Genomic DNA, 17505 nt, shown 5'->3' on the forward strand with positions numbered 1-17505 from the left:
TTTTGAAGTCTTTGAAGTGAAGGAAATCCTGGACTGCAAAAGGGTAGGAGGAAAAACATTTTATCTGGTGGACTGGAAGGGGTTTGGTCCTGAGGAGAAGTCTTGGGAGCCAGAAGAGAACATCAATGCCCCAGCTCTCATTAAAAAGTTCCTCTTACGCTCGGGACTTAAGAAAAAGGGGGCGTAAGGGGGAGTGCGGTTGTGCTCGCGGTCGTTGATCACCATCACATCCTACTTACCGGCAGCAGCAACCGCAGGACACTTTCTTCATGTCGGCGTCCCCCTTCCCAGAGACGGCGGCACACACGGCTGCAGCTCCCCTAGGTGTCCTGTAGGGTGTGCACGCACTCCCTCCCGGCCTTAAAGGGCCAGCGCAGGGACCTGTGTTTAGGTCCCCAGCCAATCCCTTTACATCCTGGGCTATAAAAAGGGCTCAGCCGCCTTGTTTGTCTCCTATACTATTCTTTCCCTTTCTTTCTTGTGTCTACTCTGAGTGGTTCTTGCTCCCTGTGATGGTGCTCCCATGCTTGGCCATAGCATTTCAGGTTATACAGGACGTTGACTTATTGCACATTGTTTTGTTCTCCTCACCATTCCCTTTTCTGTCATACTCCTTCCCATTATGATGCCCAGATGGCTGTGGTGGTGGGGGCTCTTCATGGGTTGTGATGTTTACCCCTTTTGTTTGGGCTGCGCCCTATTTGTCATATTTTTATTATGGGGACACATTTTCTCTGTTTGTTTTTGTACGTGTTTGTATTAAAACTAATAAAAAACGTTGAATTGGAAAAAAATGTTTTTCCTTAAGAACAGCACATCTCTCCTGTGCCACCTTAATAACCCCTCCCTGACCCCCCTCATCTGCTCTCCGCCATTGTAATACGATCCTGCTCAGTATCGGGATAGAGAGGGAGGTGCGCGGGGTGTCTGCTCTGCAACTGAAGGGAAATCCTGTGATGGACTCACCAACACTTGCTAGTGGTTTCCTCTGGAGTCTCTGTGGACAGCAAGAGAAGATCCATATAGGCAGCTGCCTGCACAAAAGGTAAGTGTGTGTAATGTATGTATGTAGTGTATGTGTATAGTGTATGTATTGTAGTGTATAGTGTAGTGTGTAATGTATGTGTATAGTGTATGTCTAGTGCATAATGTATGTATTGTAGTGTATGGTGTAGTGTGTAGTGTGTAGTGTGTACTGTATGCGTATAGTGTATGTCTAGTGCGTATTGTATGTATTGTAATGTATGTGTATAGTGTAGTGTGTAGTGTATGTGTACAGTGTATGTCTAGTGCATAATGTATGTATTGTAGTGTATGGTGTAGTGTGTACTGTATTAATGTATGTACTGTAGTGTATAGTATGTAGTGTATAGTGCATGTGTAGTGTGTAATGTATGTACTGTATTGTATAGTGGGTAATGTGTAGTGTGTAATGTGTATATTGTAGTGTGTCATGTATGTATTGTAGTGTATAGTATGTAGTGTATAGTGCATGTGTAGTGTGTCATGTATGTATTGTAGTGTATGTGCAGCGTGTAATGTATGTACTGTAGTGTATAGTGTGTAATGTGGTGTGTAATGTGTATATTGTTGTGTGTATTGTAGTGTGTCATGTATGTACTGTAGTGTATAATGTGTATATTGTAGTGTGTCATGTATATATTGTAGTGTATGTGCAGCGTGTAATGTATGTACTGTAGTGTATAGTGTGTAATGTGTAATGTGTATATTGTTGTGTGTATTGTAGTGTGTCATGTATGTACTGTAGTGTATAATGTGTATATTGTAGTGTGTCATGTATGTATTGTAGTGTATGTGCAGCGTGTAATGTATGTACTGTAGTGTATAGTGTGTAATGTGTAGTGTGTGATGTGTATATTGTTGTGTGTATTGTAGTGTGTCATGTATGTACTGTAGTGTATAGTGTGTAGTGTGTAATGTGTATATTGTAGTGTGTCATGTATGTATTGTAGTGTATGTGCAGCGTGTAATGTATGTACTGTAGTGTATAATGTGTATATTGTAGTGTGTCATGTATGTACTGTAGTGTATAGTGTGTAGTGTGTAGTGTGTATATTGTAGTGTGTCATGTATGTATTGTAGTGTATGTGCAGCGTGTAATGTATGTACTGTAGTGTGTAGTGTGTATATTGTAGTGTGTCATGTATGTATTGTAGTGTATAATGTGTAGTGTATAATGTGTATATTGTAGTGTATAGTGTGTAGTGTGTATATTGTAGTGTGTCATGTATGTACTGTAGTGTATAGTGTGTAGTGTATAATGTGTATATTGTAGTGTGTCATGTATGTATTGTAGTGTATGTGCAGCGTGTAATGTATGTACTGTAGTGTGTAGTGTGTATATTGTAGTGTGTCATGTATGTATTGTAGTGTATGTGCAGCGTGTAATGTATGTACTGTACATTCGTTTCTTGCTCTGCTATTCTGCTCTTTTCAATAGCGCAGGCGGCGCGGTGACGTCCTCACGCCGCTTGCATCATTCAGCTCCAGCAGACGGCTCATTAGAGAGCAGGCCTGCGTTGCTAGAGGACGGTGCAGGAACAGGATCAGGTGACCATGTAACGGTTGTTTTTGTTTTTTTAGTTAAAGGGGTTGTCCACTACCGGACAACTGATGACCTATCCACCGTATAGGTCATCAGTATATCATCGTTGCGAGTCCGACACCTGAACCCTGCACCGATCAGCCGCTCCGGTGGCCTGCGAGCATCGGATGTTATTGCCTATTATGCGATGTACGGAGCCGGAAGCAGTTGGCTCCGTACATAGAATAGCGGCCGTGCTGCAGCTCTGCTCCTATTCACTTGAATTGTACTGCAGCTCGGCCGCTATTCCGTGACCGGAGCCAACTGCTTCCGGCATGTACGGCCGGTGCACGGAGGCAGCCAGAGTGGCTTAACGGTACGGGTCCAAATGTCGGACCCCCACAGATCATGTACTGATGACCTATCCGGTGGATACGTCATCAGTTGTACGGTAGTGGACAATCCCTTTAACAGTGTGAGTGGCATTATCTACAGGGGGCTCTATCTACAGGGGGCTCTATCTACAGGGGGCGCTATCTACAGGGGGCGCTATCTACAGGGGGCTCTATCTACAGGGGGCGCTATCTACAGGGGGCTCTATCTACAGGGGGCTCTATCTACAGAGGGCTCTATTGGGCAATATCTACAGTGTACAACCAATCTCTATAACTATATTTCCAAATATCCAAGGATAACAAAATGAGAAGTTCAATCTCTTTATTAATAATCCATTAAAAACAAGAACAGCTGTAAACAGACAATTAAAATCAACAGAGTAGTAGGACAATGAGGGACACAGCAGGTTTGATATGTATGAATACAATGCCTGGGAGCAGTATATACTGACACAAATACAAAAAAAGATATATACCCCAAATATTATAGTACAAAAAAGAAGAGTCAAATTTAGTCTATACACATGTATATAATAATACTCCAAAATGAATCATCACTCACAAATGTGTGCGTTTTTAGGTAGGTCACTAAATGATAGGGAATGCACAATTCGTGTCATGTTTCCCACACAATGGTGATAGGTCCAAATAATGTATATACTAACTATGATTAGAAACCCCTGTCTATATAAGGCGTCTTTAACACTAGCGTTAGTATCAGTTTACCTGTCAGTGGGGGAGGGGATCAAAACATTAAACGAAAAGCAACGGGTCCGTTAGAATTACCATTGATTTGAATTCTTTTGTTTCAGTTGCTTTCCGTTTGTCTCCGTTCGCTAGGTTTTCAGTTTTTTTTGGACGGAAGCAAAAAGTGCAGAACTTGTTTCCAGGAAAAAATAAATGTAGTGACCTGCCTAAAAACGCACACATTTGTGAGTGATGATTAATTTTGGAGTATACATGACCTGACAATATTTCCAAACATTCCCTTGTATGTTTTTTTTCAGATGCCGCAAAATATATCAAATCAACTGATTAAACCGGCGCACGCTATTTGCTAATTACTCTATAAAGGGTCATGGGCGGTGCCGCTATCCTGAGGAGTCACACAGTCCGGACGCCAAACCCACCTTTCCTTGCTTGAGTGACACCCCCTGGCTGTTCTACATCACTACCAGTCTCCTCCAACTTTCCCGGATGTGCCATTGCATGGGCACGCACTGGGCAGCGAGGCGTTTTTTGCCCGACTTCATTGCTGCACCGCGCATGCCAGGGAAGTATCAGGCAATGACGCATCCGAATGAGTTTGGGGAGGACGCTAGTGATGCGGAACAGCCTGGGGGGGCGCCATTTCAATTTTCGCCTCAGGCAGCAGAAAAGCTAGAATCAGCCCGGCTGCTACGCCAAAGTGTCTGTCCTACAAATGACAGGAACCACTGCCAGGAAGAGATTTTATTAGAGATAATATAATAATACATTAGTGTGATGTAGACAAATATCCAGATTAATAAAGCGGCGACGGAAAGCATGCTGGGAGTTGTAGTCCAGCAATTACTTTGTGTTATGAAAAACATTAGATTACAAGTCTCAGAATGAGTTTTATACAATCAATATTTCACCAAAGCTATAAATCTAACAGGTAGAAGAGTTACATACATAGTATATGGTATACAGTGTAGTATATAGTATAGTATACAGTGTAGTATATATTATAGTATACAGTATAGTATATATTATGGTATACAGTGCAGTATATAGTATAGTATACAGTGTAGTATATAGTATAGTATACAGTGTAGTTTATAGTGTAGTATATAGTAGTGTAGTATATAGTATACAGTGCAGTATATGGTATAGTATACACTGTAGTATATGGTATAGTACACACTGTAGTAAATAGTATAGTATACAGTGTCGTTTATAGTATAGTACACAGTGTAGTATACAGTGTAGTATATAGTGTAGTATATAGTATAGTATACAGTGTAATATATAGTATAGTATACAGTGCAGTATATGGTATAGTATAGTATACAGTGCCGTATATAGTATAGTATACAGTGCAGTATATAGTATAGTATACAGTATAGTATATAGTATAGTATACAGTGCAGTATATAGTGTAGTATATAGTATAGTACACCTTGTAGTATATAGTATAGTATGCAGTGCAGTATATAGTATAGTACACAGTGTAATATATGGTATAGTATGCAGTGCAGTATATAGTATATTACACAGTGTAGTATATAGTATAGTATACAGTGTAGTATATGGTATAGTATGCAGTGCAGTATATAGTATAGTATACAGTGTAGTATATGGTATAGTATGCAGTGCAGTATATAGTATAGTACACAGTGCAGTATATAGTATAGTATATAGTGTAGTATATAGTATAGTATACAGTGCAGTATATAGTGTAGTACACAGTAGTATATAGTATAGTGTGCAGTATATAGTATAGTACACAGTGCAGTATATAGAATAGTATACAGTGCAGTATATAGTATAGTATATAGTGCAGTATATAGTATAGTACACAGTAGTATATAGTATAGTATGCAGTGTAGTATATAGTATAGTATACAGTGCAGTATATAGTATAGTATACAGTACAGTATATAGTATAGTATACAGTGTAGTATATAGTATAGTATACAGTGCAGTATATAGTATAGTACACCTTGTAGTATATAGTATAGTATACAGTGTAGTATATAGTATAGTATACAGTGTAGTATATAGTATAGTACACCTTGTAGTATATAGTATAGTATACAGTGTAGTATATAGTATACAGTGCAGTATATAGTATAGTACACCTTGTATATAGTATGGTATACAGTGTAGTATATAGTGCAGTATATAGTATAGTACACAGTAGTATATAGTATAGTATGCAGTGTAGTATATAGTATAGTATACAGTGCAGTATATAGTATAGTATACAGTGCAGTATATAGTATAGTATACAGTGTAGTATATAGTATAGTATACAGTGCAGTATATAGTATAGTACACCTTGTAGTATATAGTATAGTATACAGTGTAGTATATAGTATAGTACACCTCGTAGTATATAGTATACAGTGTAGTATATAGTATACAGTGCAGTATATAGTATAGTACACCTTGTAGTATATAGTATAGTATACAGTGCAGTATATAGTATAGTATACAGTGCAGTATATAGTATAGTATACAGTGCAGTATATAGTATAGTATACAGTGCAGTATATAGTATAGTACACCTTGTAGTATATAGTATAGTATACAGTGCAGTATATAGCATAGTATACAGTGCAGTATATAGTGTAGTATACAGTGCAGTATATAGCATAGTATACAGTGTAGTATATGGTATAGTATACAGTGCAGTATATAGTATAGTATACAGTGCAGTATATAGTATAGTATACAGTGCAGTATATAGTATAGTATACAGTGTAGTATATAGCATAGTATACAGTGCAGTATATAGTATAGTATACAGTGTAGTATATAGTATAGTATACAGTGTAGTATATAGCATAGTATACAGTGCAGTATATAGTATAGTATACAGTGTAGTATATAGTATAGTATACAGTGCAGTATATAGTATAGTATACAGTGCAGTATATAGTATAGTATACAGTGCAGTATATAGCATAGTATACAGTGCAGTATATAGTATAGTATACAGTGTAGTATATAGTATAGTATACAGTGTAGTATATAGTATAGTATACAGTGCAGTATATAGTATAGTATACAGTGCAGTATATAATGTAGTATATAGTGTAGTATATAGTATAGTATGCAGTGCAGTATATAGTATAGTACAGTACACAGTGCAGTATATAGTATAGTATACAGTGTAGTATATAGTATAGTATACAGTGTAGTATATAGTATAGTATACAGTGCAGTATATAGTATAGTATAGTATACAGTGCAGTATATAGTATAGTATACAGTGTAGTATATAGCATAGTATACAGTGCAGTATATAGTATAGTATACAGTGTAGTATATAGTATAGTATACAGTGTAATATATGGTATTGTTTGCACATGTTGACAGATAAAAAACAATTAGTTTATTCCTCCGATATATTAAATTATCCAGCATTTATTTATTTTAATGTTGATGATTCTGGTAACAGTTAATGAAAACCCCAAATTTAGTGTCTCAGAAAATTAGAATATTGAGTAAAAGTTGCAGATTGTAGACTCGTGGTGACACTCTAATCAGCGAATCAACACAAAACACCTCAAAGGTTTCCTAAGTCTTTACAATGACGGGTCTGCTGCTCAGTGGCCACAGTCCTGTTTTCAGATGAAAGTAAATTTTGCATTTCATTGGGAAATCTCAGTCCCGGAGTCTGGAGGAAGAGTGGAGAGGCGTCAATCCAAGTGTCTTGTGGTCCAGTGTGAAGTTTCCGCAGTCAGTGATGGTTTGGGGGCCGTGTCATCTGCTGGTGTTGGTCACTGTGTTATATCAAGTCCAGAGTCAGCGCAGCGTCTGCCAGGACATTTCCCAGCACTCCATGCTTCCCTCTGCTGACAGCTTTATGGAGATGCGGATTTCATTTTCCAGCAGGACTTGGCACCTGCCCACACTGCCAAAAGTACCAACACCTGGTGTAATAACCACAGTATCACTGCGCTTGATTGGCCAGCAAACTCGCCCGACTTAAACCCCATAGAGAATCTATAGGGTATTATCAAAAGGAAGATGAGAGATACCAGACCCAACAATGCAGATGAGCTGAAGGACGATATCAAAGCAACCCGGGCCTCCATAACACCTCAGCAGTGCCACAGGCTGATCGCCTCCATGCCACGCCGCATTGATAACACCTCAGCAGTGCCACAGGCTGATCGCCTCCATGCCACGCCGCACTGATAACACCTCAGCAGTGCCACAGGCTGATCGCCTCCATACCATGCCGCATTGATGCAGTAATTCATGCAAAAGGAGCCCGGATGTAATGGCAGAAAGGAGGTGAAGGGAAAGTGAGCCCTAATCTACCCACCGCCCTGTCCCTGCCTACTTGCAACGACCCGCCCTAGGCGACGAGGTACAACTGGGCGGCGGTCCCTACGCTGTCTAAGTGCACAGGAAAACAAACAGGGAACACGCAAGGGAAAGGGCAGTAGCCACGGAACGCCACGAGGAAACGGAGCGGCGAACGAAAGTCAGGACCAGGACGAAGTGAGTACACCCAAGCGGGCACGGAGACAGAAGCAAGCCAGGGGCAAAGCAAAGCAGGTCAAGCAGAACTGCAGCAAGGCAGAAGCACGGCAGAAGCAGGCTGGAGCAAGCAGCAGTGGGGCCAGGAATCCAAAAGAATTACAAGCACTGAGGGAGAGAACAGGGCAGGTAATAAAGGACAGGGGGCGGAGCTAACTCCGACAGACCAGGCCGCGATAGGCTCTCCCACTACTGAGCCTGCCACCCTGGTTGGTGGGAGACGGTGTCAGTCTAACAGGTCTGGCCTCAGGTGTGGATTGATTAATCCCAGGAGTATACCTAGATGAAGTACCTGGCAGATCCCTAACACCGGACCAAGTATTGAGGGCAGATACCGGACATACTTTTCAGTAGGACAACATTTCGGTATTAAAAATTATTTTTGAAATTGGGCTTATATAATATTCTAATTTTCTGAGATACTAAATTTTGGGTTTTCATTACCTGTTAAAATAATCATCAACATTAAAAGAAAAAAATGCTGGAAATAGATCCCTCTGTGTGTAATGAATCTATAGAATATATGAGTTTCACTTTATGAATTGAATTAGAGATAGGAGCACTATAGAAAAGTCTATAAGCATCTACCCAATATCTAAGAAATGATGTCACTGCCGATTTTGCAAACATTTAAAGGGGTCTCTTCAGGTTTAGACAATATCACACCCTCTCTATTATTAAGCCATAATTCCAAAGTTGTGATAAAGATGGTGGCCATATGTTAGATAAATATGGCGAAACTGTTAGGGTATGTTCACACGGCGGGGGTCCGTAACGGCTGAAATTACGGGGATGTTTCAGCCTGAAAACATCCCCGTAATTTCAGCCGTACCGGCATGTGCAGGCGCTTGAACGCCGCGTCAATTACGGCCGTAATTAGCGCTGCTATTCATTGGAGTCAATGAATAGCGGCTCCAATTACGGCCAAAGAAGTGACAGGTCACTTCTTCTACGCGGGCGTCAATTTACGCGCCGTCATTTGACAGCGGCGCGTAAATATACGCCTCGTGTGAACAGACAAACGTCTGCCCATTGCTTTCAATGGGCAGATGTTTGTCAGCGCTATTGAGGCGCTATTTTCAGACGTAATTCGGGGCAAAAACGCCCGATTTACGTCCGTAAATAGGCCGTGTGAACATACCCTTACATTCACCCCCTGTAGAAAGAGCTACACCCCCCCCCCCCCACCCCCGTAGATAGAACCATGTGGAGACATGGGGATTACACATGGGCGGCAGTATATCGTCTCCAGTATACAGCTGCCCCCAGAGAGTAATCACCAGGTACCTGCACAGCGGATCATCCCTCCATGTGATCTAGTCATAGGGACAGCTGCCATGTAGGAATCATAACCGCACCTTCTCATTCATCCCATTGGCTGTATAATCCTCCAATCATATTCTGGTTTCTGTCACCAGTATCTGGCCGGATTTCTTAGGTTATGATGGTTTCTCCCAGTTGCTGCCCCCCCCCCCCCTGATATCTTTATAGAACCTTCCCCTACCCATAATGCAGCATGAAGGGGCTCGGTGAAGGTGGCAGTGAAGGTGTGTAAGTGTCTGATGGGGTCACACAGCTCATAAAAGGACAGCTGCCCGGCCTCATAATCCAGACATATCCTGACTCTACCACTGGAGATCTTGTCAGGTAACCGGATCTCTTCACTGTCATGTCTCACTGAATACTGATTATTATTCCTCCTCAATATCCAGGACTTGTTATTATTTCCAATGTATGACTGACCCCCCCTCCTGTCTATACTGGGGTAACACATCCCCACCATCCACCAACCTGATCTACTGCCCTCCACATCCCAGTAATGTCGCCCTGAGGGAAATCTCCTGCCGCTTATCACCTGACAATACTGGAATCTCTCTGCTGTTTCTGGACGATTCTGCTTCTCTTCTGTCCTCGTTGCAGTTTTCCGGTCGTCTGATATATGGATATTATTAGCAGCGGTGTTTACATCCAGTAATATGTCTGCAGGACCCTCCACATAGATCCCACTCCTTATACCTGATATTATGTCACATAATGTGTGTAATGTGTCTGAGATCAGAGCCACATCCAGATCTTCCACATCACGGAGCTGTTTATCACGTCTCCCCGTGTCCTCATCCCCTCCCCCCTCCTCAGGATCACACAAGTCACCTGTGTCTGGTCCCTGTAGGACAGTCAGTGGATCAGTCATGTTACACAGCTCCTCAATGTCCCTCATCTTCCCGGACAGCTCGTCCTTCTTTATTTCCAGCTGCTGGATCAGAGCGGAGAGTGAGAGTGACTGTTCCTCCTCCTGCCTGGAGATCTCACTCAGGACCCTCTTCTCCAGGTCGTCCAGCCGTCTCCTGAGGTCTGTAAACAGGACAGTGACTCTCTCAGCTTCTCCAGCTGCTTTTTCTTGATCTTTTCTCCAGCGATCCTCCAGACTCTGGACTCTTTCCTCAGTCTCCTCTCTCTTTGTGGTCAGTTTCTGCAGAACATTTCTCAGTTTCTTCTTCTTCTTTTTGGAAGCCTCATCCAATGACTCCATTTTATGTCTATTATGTTCCCCAATCAGACAGCAGGACACACAGATACAAGCCGCGTCCTCAGTGCAGTAATATTCCAGGATCTTCTTATGGACAGAACATTTCTTGTTCTCCAGGGAAGTGCTGGGTTCAGATAAGACGTGTTCTGCTGCCTTGCTGTGAACTCTCAGGTGTTTGTCACACAGCAGACAGGATTTAACAGCAGGTACAGCAGAGTCCACACAGTAAGTGCAGCAGATCCCGGTCTGTTCTTTATCTGGTTGAGTAAACAGGAAATTCCGCACTATATTACATAGAGTTATGTTCCTCAGCAGTGCAGGCCGCTCCCGAAACTCTTCTCTGCATTCAGGACAGGAATAAAGTCCAGACTCGTCCTGTGTATCCAGCACACGATCAATACAGACCCGGCAGAAGTTGTGTCCACATCTCAGCATTACAGGATCGGTATAAGTGGTCAGACAGATGGAGCAGTCCAGCTCGTCCCTCAGATCAGCAGACGCCATGACTGGCAGGAAGAGAGAAACTAAACTACAATTCTCTGAAGCTCGGAAACCAGAGGGCGGGTTTTATACTTGTGTCTGCAGGACAGGGCGGAACAGCACAAGATCAGTCACTGTTAACCTGTTAATGGACACGTGTTATAATCATATATTCTATCTGCTGTATATATAAGGCAGACCTGCAATGCGGCACGTACATAGAGTCAGGTTATTATTAGCAGTTAAGATCTTTAGAATCATTGCCGCTTGTTCACACGTTTAGTATATTTATGTGGATTTCAGTTGCGAAATCCACAGAGCAAATCTGCATCATTTTACTGTACAGAAAGTAAATGGGTTTTTACAATCACAAACCACAAGCAGCGTATTTTTTAATTGTGGATTTATAGGTGCGGATAGAAATTTCAAATTTTGAGTATTTTGCAGAAGAGCGATCTAAAAAGTAGAAATTACATCACTGTATTGGCAAGAACAGGAAACCTGCACACCTCTGACTAATGTGAAACTACAACCCCCAGCATTCTGTACACTAGGGGGGGGGGGGATTTATTAAGCGGTTTACACCACTATTTTGCTGAAAGATCATTTTGTTTACATTGTTACTTGCAAAATAGTGCAGCCGTTGTCCACAAGTGCCTTTGTTTTGTCCGAATTCCGTCAGTGCAGTGTGAGAACTCAGTAGAGGGAAGAGGTTGAGGCCACCTGCTCACCAACAAATTTACTATAATTAAGATCAGAAATTTACGTAAATTTTAGTGGAATTCTTAGCCAGCTCATAGCAGCCGTAGATTTGGTTTGTGGTGCACGAATAGATGCACCAAATGTATTTAAAAGGCGTGCGCCTCTTAATACATTTATTGCTTATTCCAGCAAGCTTCAAGACTGGTATATGAAACACCAAACTTGGGCCCTCTTCACATCTCGTTTATGAACTATGTTTATCAAGTGCTTTCTGATGTACATGATAACAGTGTTTATAGGGCTCCTTTAGCCCGAGAGAGGCCAAAAGAGTGTCCTTTTAGCCTCCTTCGGGGCGGTACATGTTGGTATACCTTTTTTTTTCTTTTTTAACAATGGAATATCGTAGTAGACTACATTGTCTGAGATTGGAGGATCTTCCTATCCCAATTCTCTCCTGCAGTTCTAAAGTAAAAAAAAAAGTATAATATTCATTAAATAATATAATTGGACCTGGACTACTTTTTTTTTTGTTTGTTTCTTCCCATTCAATGGTGAAGTCCATTGATCTATTGGTGGTGTAGCCATGCTATTGTCAGATATGTCTACTGAAAAAAAAAAAATGAACATTCATGAAATATGACAAACAAATTGAAGAAAGGGAACCTCCCAGCAGTTTTAAGTGCTCAAAACTGCTGACAGCGCCATATATAAGGTGGGGAGCTAGAGCCGTCACTCAGAGCAGAGGGAGGGACTGGCAGCGTTCAGCGAAGAGAGCCCAGAGCCCTGAACATGAAGAGGCCGCCTCTGTGGCACTTGGAACTGCGGCTCCCGCGACATCAGAGCGAATATTTATTGGTCATGCAACTTGCAGGACCAATAACATAGGTATCGATATGCTGCACTCCCCACCCTGTTTATAGTGCTGTCTGCAGTTTTGAGAACTAAAAACTCCTGATAGGTTCCATTCAAAGTAAAAAAAATAAGTGCGGTCACAAAAGATGTGAATTTTTTTTGCATCCATTAAGTATAATTTTTTTATTTACAGGTCTCAAGGAAATCTAGTTCTTTGCCCACCAGATCTCCTTGCCAAAGAAAAGGAGCGGCAGCAGGGTGAGGAACACCCTCTGTCTGGTTAGGGAACACAGATGGTACCCCTGGAGATCTCCATGGACCATTACAGGTGTCTACATCTGATACAGTGGACAATGCTCAAAGTGATCCACCACCTACAGTGAAGGAAATAAGTATTTGATCTCTTGCTGATTTTGTAAGTTTGCCCACTGTCAAAGACATGAACAGTCTAGAATTTTTAGGCTAGGTTAATTTTACCAGTGAGAGATAGATTATATAAAAAAAAATAAAAAAAATCACATTGTCAAAATGATATATATTTATTTGCATTGTGCACAGAGAAATAAGTATTTGATCCCCTACCAACCATTAAGAGTTCAGCCTCCTCCAGACCAGTTACACGCTCCAAATCAACTTGGTGCCTGCATTATAGACAGCTCTTACATGGTCACCTGTATAAAAGACTCCTGTCCACAGACTCAATGAATCAGTCTGACTCTAACCTCTACAACATGGGCAAGACCAAAGAGCTTTCTAAGGCTGTCAGGACAAGATCATAGACCTGCACAAGGCTGGAATGGGCTACAAAGCCATAAGTAAGACGCTGGGTGAGAAGGAGACAACTGTTGGTGCAATAGTAAGAAAATGGAAGACATACAAAATGACTGTCAATCGACATCGATCTGGGGCTCCATGCAAAATCTCACCTCGTGGGGTATCCTTGATCCTGAGGAAGGTGAGAGCTCAGCCGAAAACTACATGGGGGGAACTTGTTAATGATGTCAAGGCAGCTGGGACCACAGTCACCAAGAAAACCATTGGTAACAGATTACGCCGTAATGGATTAAAATCCTGCAGTGCCCGCAAGGTCCCCCTGCTCAAGAAGGCACATGTACAGGCCCGTCTGAAGTTTGCAAATGAACATCTGGATGATTCTGAGAGTGATTGGGAGAAGGTGCTGTGGTCAGATGAGACTAAAATTGAGCTCTTTTGCATTAACTCAACTCGCCGTGTTTGGAGGAAGAGAAATGCTGCCTATGACCCAAAGAACACCGTCCCCACTTTCAAGCATGGAGGTGGAAACATTATGTTTTGGGGGTGTTTCTCTGCTAAGGGCACAGGACTACTTCACCGCATCAATGGGAGAATGGATGGAGCCATGTACCATCAAATCCTGAGTGACAACCTCCTTCCCTCCACCAGGATATTAAAAATGGCTCGTGGCTGGGTCTTCCAGCACGACAATGACCCGAAACATACAGCCAAGGCAACAAAGGAGTGTCTCAAAAAGAAGCACATTAAGGTCATGGAGTGGCCTAGCCAGTCTCCAGACCTTAATCCCATCGAAAACTTATGGAGGGAGCTGAAGATCCGAGTTGCCAAGCGACAGCCTCAAAATCTTAATGATTTACAGATGATCTGCAAAGAGGAGTGGGCCAAAATTCCATCTAACATGTGTGCAAACCTCATCATCAACTACAAAAAATGCCTGACTGCTGTGCTTGCCAACAAGGGTTTTGCCACCAAGTATTAAGTCCTGTTTGCCAAAGGGATCAAATACTTATTTCTCTGTGCACAATGCAAATAAATATGTATAATTTTGACAATGTGATTTTCTTTCTTTTTTTTATATATATAATCTATCTCTCACTGGTAAAATTAACCTAGCCTAAAAATTCTAGACTGTTCATGTCTTTGACAGTGGGCAAACTTACAAAATCAGCAAGGGATCAAATACTTATTTCCTTCACTGTATATTTATTTGCATTGTGCACAGAGAAATAATTATTTGATCCCTTTGGCAAACAAGACTTAATACTTGGTTGCAAAACCCTTGTTGGCAAGCACAGCAGTCAGACTTTTTTTGTAGTTGATGATGAGGTTTGCACACATGTTAGATGGAATTTTGGCCCACTCCTCTTTGCAGATCATCTGTAAATCATTAAGATTTCGAGGCTGTCGCTTGGCAAAACTCGGATCTTCAGCTCCCTCCATAAGTTTTCGATGGGATTAAGGTCTGGAGACTGGCTAGGCCACTCCATGACCTTAATGTGCTTCTTTTTGAGCCACTCCTTTGTTGCCTTGGCTGTATGTTTCGGGTCATTGTCGTGCTGGAAGACCCAGCCACAAGCCACTTTTAATGTCCTGGTGGAGGTAAGGAGGTTGTCACTCAGGATTTGACGGTACATGGCTCCATCCATTCTCCCATTGATGCGGTGAAGTAGTCCTGTGCCCTTAGCAGAGAAACACCCCCAAAACATAATGTTTCCACCTCCATGCTTGACAGTGGGGACGGTGTTCTTTGGGTCATAGGTAGCATTTCTCTTCCTCCAAACACGGCGAGTAGTGTTAATGCCAAAGAGCTCAATTTTAGTCTCATCTGACCACAGCACCTTCTCCCAATCACTCTCCGAATCATCCAGATGTTCATTTGCAAACTTCAGACGGGCCTGTACATGTGCCTTCTTGAGCAGGGGGACCTTGCGGGCACTGCAGGATTTTAATCCATTACGGCGTAATGTGTTACCAATGGTTTTCTTGGTGACTGTGATCCCAGCTGCCTTGAGATCATTAACAAGTTGCCCCCGTGTAGTTTTCGGCTGAGCTCTCATCTTCCTCAGGATCAAGGATACCCCACGAGGTGAGATTTTGCATGGAGCCCCAGATCGATGTCGATTGACAGTCATTTTGTATGTCTTCCATTTTCTTACTATTGCACCAACAGTTGTCTCCTTCTCACCCAGCGTCTTACTTATGGTTTTGTAGCCCATTCCAGCCTTGTGCAGGTCTATGATCTTGTCCCTGACATCCTTAGAAAGCTCTTTGGTCTTGCCCATGTTGTAGAGGTTAGAGTCAGACTGATTCATTGAGTCTGTGGACAGGAGTCTTTTATACAGGTGACCATGTAAGAGCTGTCTATAATGCAGGCACCAAGTTGATTTGGAGCGTGTAACTGGTCTGGAGGAGGCTGAACTCTTAATGGTTGGTAGGGGATCAAATACTTATTTCTCTGTGCACAATGCAAATAAATATATATCATTTTGACAATGTGATTTTCTTTTTTTTTTATATATATATATATATATATATATATATAATCTATCTCTCACTGGTAAAATTAACCTAGCCTAAAAATTCTAGACTGTTCATGTCTTTGACAGTGGGCAAACTTACAAAATCAGCAAGGGATCAAATACTTATTTCCTTCACTGTACTTCCTGAAATGAGCCACCACGAAGGGTGAATAGAAGATCCTCCCGAATCAGAGACAAGTAGCACAATGTGGAGACTAAGGGTGCTATTACACGGCCCGACGAGGGCTTTCTATACGAGGGCCGATCAACGAGACAGCTCGTTGATCGACACTCGTTTGCTCCTTTCACGAGGAGCTAGTATGGGGACGAGCACTCGTTACTCTGATCGCTTCTCCCCATACATTATTTTCATGCCAGGAGCACGTCTCCCTATTTACACAGGGAGATGTGCTGCCGACAATGATAAAAGTTTCTGCATTTCGAACAATACGATTAGCTGATGCTCGTTCATCCTCTGATCATTGCCCTGTTTACACTGGGTAATTATATCGGGAATGAGCGTTCTGTGAACGCTCGTTTGGCCAATAATTGGCCCGTGTTAAAGGGCCTAAAGGCTTTGTCAATGAGAGTGGAAAGAGAGGATGATCTTGATTTTCTTTTGAATGCTGTGGCAGGCCGCTATAGTTTTTGATGTCAGCCGTATCTGCAATTGCCAATGTGTTTTAATCCTCTGACCAATTCACAGATTTGGGAGATATCAACGTTTCCATTAGAAATGCAGCAGGTATAAGGGCTATGCCGTCACCAGCTACATCCCAAACCCCATTCTATGCTGCTCAGCGAAGCCACTTTGTTTAACGCTAGCCTTCACATTCATACACCCCTTCTTCTGACCACTCTTTCGCTCAGCCTCCTTTTCCATCTGCGTTTATCTTCTTAAATGGCTTTTCCCATCAGAGACATTTATGACATATCCACCGGATATGTCATAAATGTCGGATAGATGCGGGTTCCACCTATCTCTAGAACAGGGCCCCCTAAACCCGTTTCTACTGTTGTAGCTGAAAAGTGTGATTCCTGACCATGAATTACAAACACTGAGAAGCTCACTGAGCTATGCTGTTTCCGTAACTCCCATTGTAGTGCGAGCTATGCTGTTTCTGTAACTACCATTCAGTTCAATGGGACTTACGGAAACAGCGTAGCTCAGCGAGCTACGCTGTTAACATAATTCACGGTCGGGATTCACACTTTTCAGCTACAACACAGATCATTAGAACGGGGTTTAGGGGGCCCCGTTCTAGAGATAGGTGGGACCCGCATCTATCTGACATTTATGACAAATCCCATGGCTATGTCATAAATATCTCTAATGGGAAAACCCCTTTAACGCCAGTACCTGTACTTATTTTATTCCTTATCCGCCTCTTCATAAATAAATGTGTTCATCAACCACTAACACGACCGCCCTCACCACTAACTCCTCCGGGAATATGATACCACCAGACA

General features: G+C 42.1%; 1 pseudogene; it reads right to left on the reverse strand.

Annotated features, from left to right (window-relative positions):
* Nucleotides 1–9620: 9620 nt before the first annotated feature.
* On the reverse strand, nucleotides 9621–11212 carry LOC142748684 (E3 ubiquitin/ISG15 ligase TRIM25-like; annotated as a pseudogene).
* Nucleotides 11213–17505: the final 6293 nt, after the last annotated feature.

Source organism: Rhinoderma darwinii, chromosome 3 (genome assembly GCF_050947455.1).
Source record: "Rhinoderma darwinii isolate aRhiDar2 chromosome 3, aRhiDar2.hap1, whole genome shotgun sequence".
Classification (NCBI taxonomy): domain Eukaryota; kingdom Metazoa; phylum Chordata; class Amphibia; order Anura; family Rhinodermatidae; genus Rhinoderma; species Rhinoderma darwinii.